Below are 5,939 nucleotides of genomic sequence, written 5' to 3' on the forward strand. Positions count from 1 at the left end.
TCCTAGGAAGGCACTGGCTAAGCCTCAGGGAATGTGACATTTCACCCTCGTCAGAGGACGACATTTTAAACGTGAACATTCTGTCTTAATACAAAGTAAATACAGTCTTTAGAGGCTTGTTTAGTTTAGTAGTTGGATGATTTCATCACTGAGTTAGAAAACACATCTTTTCTCTCAACAGGGACTGAAGAAATTAGCTTTTTCAAAACACCGACATCAAACATGGAATTGAATATGTGGTTAATGAATCAACAGCCTTGCCTCTGGCATGCTGGACGATTACTTCTCGCTATAAAGGTTGCTTAAAAATGAAAATCTCCCCAAAAGCCACAGTTATATATATTATATAGCAATTAAAAACAAAGAATGTGTTCCCAGTAGTCTAATATTAAACTCTGAGAGGTAAAACCATGGTATATATTTACTTTAGCCCTGTGGGAGGCAATTAGAGAACTACTCCTGTTTTAGATTCACGGTCATCCACGTGCACTCAGAAGTGATTTATTGATGTATACAAACAAACAGTCTAAATCTTGATTAGTAAACAGCCTGTGTGGCGACGGTGTCTGGAACCTCCCAGTGTGGATGGTGGATGGCAGAGCTCCTCCGGCCATTTCTCTTTAGGTCTGGCAGCCGTATGGCAGCCGTGGGCTGTGTCTCCGTAAATCCAGTGTGGATGAGGGATGAATGCTGATCAATTAGAGTACAGCATTAAAATGTTCAGGATCCAAGACGATGGCTGCCATGCCTCCCTGGTGCAGATATGGAACCACTGTGTGAGCTCTGCTGCCATTTATCTTTGTGCCCTGGAACAAAACCAGCATCAGTATTGCTTCATTGGATGATTCTCATATACCAGAAAGTTGTCATAGCAGATTGACTCTTACAATATGGCATAATGAACTCACAAAAATTAAACTACTGAACTATATGCATGGACTAGCAAGCTGTTTAAAATCGGACCATGTACAGGTGTAGTTGCAATTTATATGGCATTGACAATTACCAGGTGCACTAATTTAGATTTTACAGGATGCACAGCGAGGCACACATTTGGAATGTTGGGTATGTAGAGCTGTGAAGTGGGAGGCTTTGCTGGTTATGGACCACTTAAAATTGCAATTTTATAGTTTTCTTTAATTGATATTCTCAATGTTCCTCAACACAGAAACAGACAAATCTCATGGATGATTAAATGATATTATATGTGTAAGTCAGGATCATCAAATCGTCTGAAAAATCATGACTTTCCATAGGTTTGGTCGGGCATATTACAACACCCATGAGCCTCCTCTGCAAACAAAACATAGTGCTGTAATTGCAGAAAACATCCAAAAATGACCCAGAATCAAAAAGTTAACCATAAAAAAAGAAAGAAAGAAAAAAAAAGAAAGAAAGAAAAAAAAAGAACATTGTTTTGTTTTTGTGCGGATTAAACAGATGAGTGCTCCAACTGAGTACCCTAACATTTTCTTTGCAGAAAATGAACTTTTCATGAAAGACTTTTACTTCGTTTAAATAAATCCGAGCTTCCATTGTCTACAAGTAAAACTTTCATGATCGGCTTTTGCAGTGTCCATCTGCTGACTTGTGCTTGCAGTGTTGCATTGATATGTCAAACCTTAAATGTTAATGTCCAGTATTTAAAGCAGAAAATCCTATATCTTCAAACATGTGTGGGTGAAAAGGGGTTGTTGGTCTTGATATGCATTCTATGAGGACGGTGACACAGTGGAACAAAAGTGGATTTGCAGTAAGTGGTTCTTCATCATGTTTGACCTGAGCTTTTCCCCTGGTGGGAGATGATTGAGTACGTGGCGAGAGGAATGAGAGGGGTCGGCTATAATCTACTGCCTCCTTTTTTGTTGTGCAGATCCCAGGTGTAGTACAGGTGGAAGCCAGTGAACTCTCTGCTAATTGGACAACAGTATATATTGCCTTCAGTTCTTTGTGCATTATCAGAAAAGTAAATAAAAACACATTTTAATAAGCCACTTGGCTTTTTTCTTTCACACAAAGCACACTCATGTGACACCTCCTCTTGCAATCTGACCGATAGCACCACTGAAAGTCAAAATATGACAATATGACAACTGAGTTTCACCATTATTCAGCAATCCTATAAACACCTGAATGTACTCCTAAAACAGTAACATTTACAGGTACATTTGAGTGTAAGGAACTCAGTAACTTTGCACTTCCTACAACAGTGATGACAGTGCCTTGATTGTGGCTACTGGAGTATGAGAGTTAATAACAGGGTGAGAGGGTGATCCACACCAATCTGGGGCAATGAGGATGTGATGCGTAACACAGACCCCCAAGCCTGATGTATGGGCTGCCATGTGACAGAGCATGTGGCTGATAGTGTACGAGAAGGGAGGAACTCAGCGGGAGGGAGAGATTGTTTTGAACTGTAGCAGTAATTAACGGCTCTCACGCCGAACGAAGCCTCTCTCAGAGCTTGTCTAATCAAACTTGCACCCTCCCTCTCTGCCTCCCTGTCTCCCACATGATGTCTTTCTCTCTGTCTTTTTCAGTAATTTGCTCAAGGTCTCTACCTTTATCTTTCCACTTTTACTTCTTAAGTGTTGGAAGTAAATGAAGAATGTGATGCAGCCGTTTTAATTAGAGACTGTCCATTTACATGTAGCTGGGTTATTTGATGATATTAAATACATTCTCACACATACTGCCCATACTAAACCCCACATGTCAGGCTTAAAATAGACTTGCAAAGTTATTTACTTATTTCACTTATTTCCAAGGGTCTGGAAGTAAAAGGCCCGTTAAATGTTAAAATGTTACGTTACACGGATGGAGAACTTCCAAAGGTTGGATGGCTATCAAGATGTCCCACTTGAATAATCAGTACAAAAGATGTGCAAGTGTGTTAGAAAAGCCAAAGTCCGTTGAAATTAACTACAACTCCCAAGGTGCATTTCTACAGTGGCTGAGAAGAACAAATGCACTACAATGGCCCAAAACATTTGCATTAGGAGACATGTGCTGCAACTTCAGAAACTATGCAAATTCAAAAACACATACAGAAATCTGTGAAGAAAGAAAAACAATGGAAACGTGCTGCAAATGAAAAAATGTGCTGCAAAAACACTATTTTTTGTCATACTGCACAATGCTGCTGCACCTCTTTCCACCCTGTGGGTTAAATGCTCAGTTTTAGCTACAGCTACTCACTTCTATTTGATCTTTTTTGTGAGCTGCACATTCACAATACCTAACTAAGGACTACTGGCCAATCACAAGCAAGGTCGTGTGATCTAAAACAAAGCCATTTCAACCGGTAACCATGGCCTTGGTTAATGTGTACGTGATCCCGGAACGCAGGCGAGTGGTAAATTATTAATTTGTAACAAATTTATCTTTCATAGTAATGTTTTTGTAGTGGCTAAGTCCACACCTTAAGCCACTGAAGGTTGCATAGACAGGCATCATTAACACGCCCAGCCGCCATAGCCTACTAGTGTCTTACGAAATAAAGTTGTTTGCGCTAGCCGTTTTTGTTCAGATTTATTGTTTACCGATGATGGTCTTAAGGTAAATACAATAATCCATAATGCAGCTCACAAACATCCATTAGATGTTACATTTTCTCATACAACACAGTACAGCTTGCCCGGCGTCGAGTGCCAGAGCGAAGCGGTGAAAAAAAACTATAGGTGCTCCCCTTGGTCCAGCCAACACATTCTCACTCCGGACTCTACACAAATGGATGCCTTGTCAAGGCCCTTTGGCGTCCTTTTTAGACGTTTAGGGCTCTGCGGTCAAGTTAGCGACACTTAGCATCAACAAATATGCAACGTCCAGTGTTTCAAAACATTGCCATTTTGAAACCGCACGCTATTAAAGTTGTGAAACACTGCAATTTGGTTAGGTTTAGGCAACAAAAATACTTGATTATGGTTAGGAAAATATCATGGTTTAACAAGTAAGGTAACTAACGTAATTTGCCTAACTTCAATAAAAATTATTTAATGTTGACTTTGTTTCACACGGGACACGAAAACCGCTCTCCTGGTTCAAAGTCCAAAACAAACTGACGCCACAGGGCTTCCCCCACTGCAATATTATAACCCTAACCTCTTAGTGCTCCCCCTAGAGGCCTGGAGAACTTATATTTTAAACCGTTGTGTTGCTCTATCAGTAATTTAATACCTGTAAGTTAATCACTGCATGATCCAATGAGATGTCTTTCCAAAATATAGACTGTCAGCGTTTGGTAAATCCGTTCTACCTTTACAACAAGGGTCCCTCATCACCACCAAAACCCCAGCACTGGTCACCCACACATTCATCAGAGGGGCTCACATACGTTGCATCATGATCACATACAGATCCACATCATATGGGATTATGTGAATTACATAAGGTAGTAGTTTTCTGAATGGAGATTATTTAAGGGAGTAAGTCTTCAAAAATTGTGAGTAAGTACAAAACTAAATGTCACTACAAACATACATCACACACACACATAAAGGCAACATACAAGCGGAATCTCCTCCCCCTCAAATGTGATATTGTGATGTTTTTTACCATCAAAGCTGAGGTTGTCTCATTATCCTTACAATTCTTGGCCTGCTGTAGCCTATTCCTCGGGATATTTCTGGTTTCATAATGCCTGTATGAATATTAAGCAGATAATGGGCCATGTGTCAACACTGATGAGCGGATATTAAAGGTTAATATCTGTCATGAACACAGTATTTCACCTTTTTGCTGTGCATGCTCCCGTGAGGTGGGTGCAGCGGCCACTTTCTGAGCATGAGCACAAGGAAGAAAAGTCACAAAAGTGAAATGTCTCTACCACTGGGTTTGTTGGTCATTTGAATACCCACTTTAATATGAAAACAGGAAAAAATGCAGTTATTTTCCTTTTCTGAAATTTGCATTTACATGTATTGTCATGGGTGGCTGAGTGCAGTCTTAGGTAGCATAGGTGTGGACCCAAATGCAGGACAATGGCGACGACATTGCGGTTAAAATAAAATATTTATTCCACAAAGCACAAGACAAAGTCCAATCCAAGGTAAATCCAAATGAAAGGTAATCCAAAATTGACGGGGTAATCCAAAACACGAAACAATAAACTAGGAACAAAGCAAGGCAGAACACTCAACATCTGACAAGGACATCACAAAGACAGAGCTGAGGCTAATATATACAGTGGCACAGCACACACACACACACACACACACACACACACACACACACGGCAATTAAACATAGGTGAAACACATGACCAAAAACAAACAACAGGAAACAAATCTAGACATGCACACATGAGAACTGAACACTACAAAATGAAACAGGAAGTAAAGCGTATGGGAACACACAAGGACAGAGTTACCAAAGTAAAACAGAAAACAGGGAACAACTACATAACAGAACAAAACCAGGCAGGGGAACCAAACAGGAAACAGGACTACACATGGAGACATAGCACTAAGGACTAAGACACAGACACAAGGAGCAAAAAGACAGGGCACAGTGATTACATGGGGAGCAGACAGAAACTTACTACAACCGAACAGAGAAACAGAGACTAGGATGAAACAGAACACAAGGTAGACAAGACCAAAATAATAAAACACAGAAGTACACAGACCAGGAATTTTGCTAACATGTATTTTTTGACTCAAATTTTTGACTTTTTGTTTTGTTTATAAAGCAGTTTCCACTATAGCCATTATGTAACAACGTGCAAAAAAAATTCATACAAATCTTTTAAATTATGTGCAAAAAGTTTTTAACTTCAGTTCTGACTGACTGGCCCCACTGAGGTTAAATAGCTGAGTTTCCCTGCCAGTCAGTCAGAACTGAAGAAGTCCTTTGGATGAGGGACGAAACGTCTTCCAGTATCTTCAACCAAGTCCAGTTGCCCTTGACTGAACATTTACTAAGAGCAAGTGGTATAAATA

At 40.0% G+C, this 5,939-nt stretch overlaps 1 long non-coding RNA gene across 1 annotated transcript in view; it reads right to left on the bottom strand.

Moving 5' to 3' along the window:
* Positions 1-402: 402 nt before the first annotated feature.
* LOC123969796 overlaps positions 403-5,939 on the bottom strand; it is an 86,648-nt gene continuing 81,111 nt past the window's right edge. Inside the window, exon 4 of the long non-coding RNA XR_006824796.1 lies at positions 403-806. This is a non-coding gene — a long non-coding RNA (uncharacterized LOC123969796). The remainder of the gene's footprint in view (positions 807-5,939) is intronic.

Source organism: Micropterus dolomieu, linkage group LG04 (genome assembly GCF_021292245.1).
Source record: "Micropterus dolomieu isolate WLL.071019.BEF.003 ecotype Adirondacks linkage group LG04, ASM2129224v1, whole genome shotgun sequence".
Classification (NCBI taxonomy): Eukaryota; Metazoa; Chordata; class Actinopteri; order Centrarchiformes; family Centrarchidae; genus Micropterus; species Micropterus dolomieu.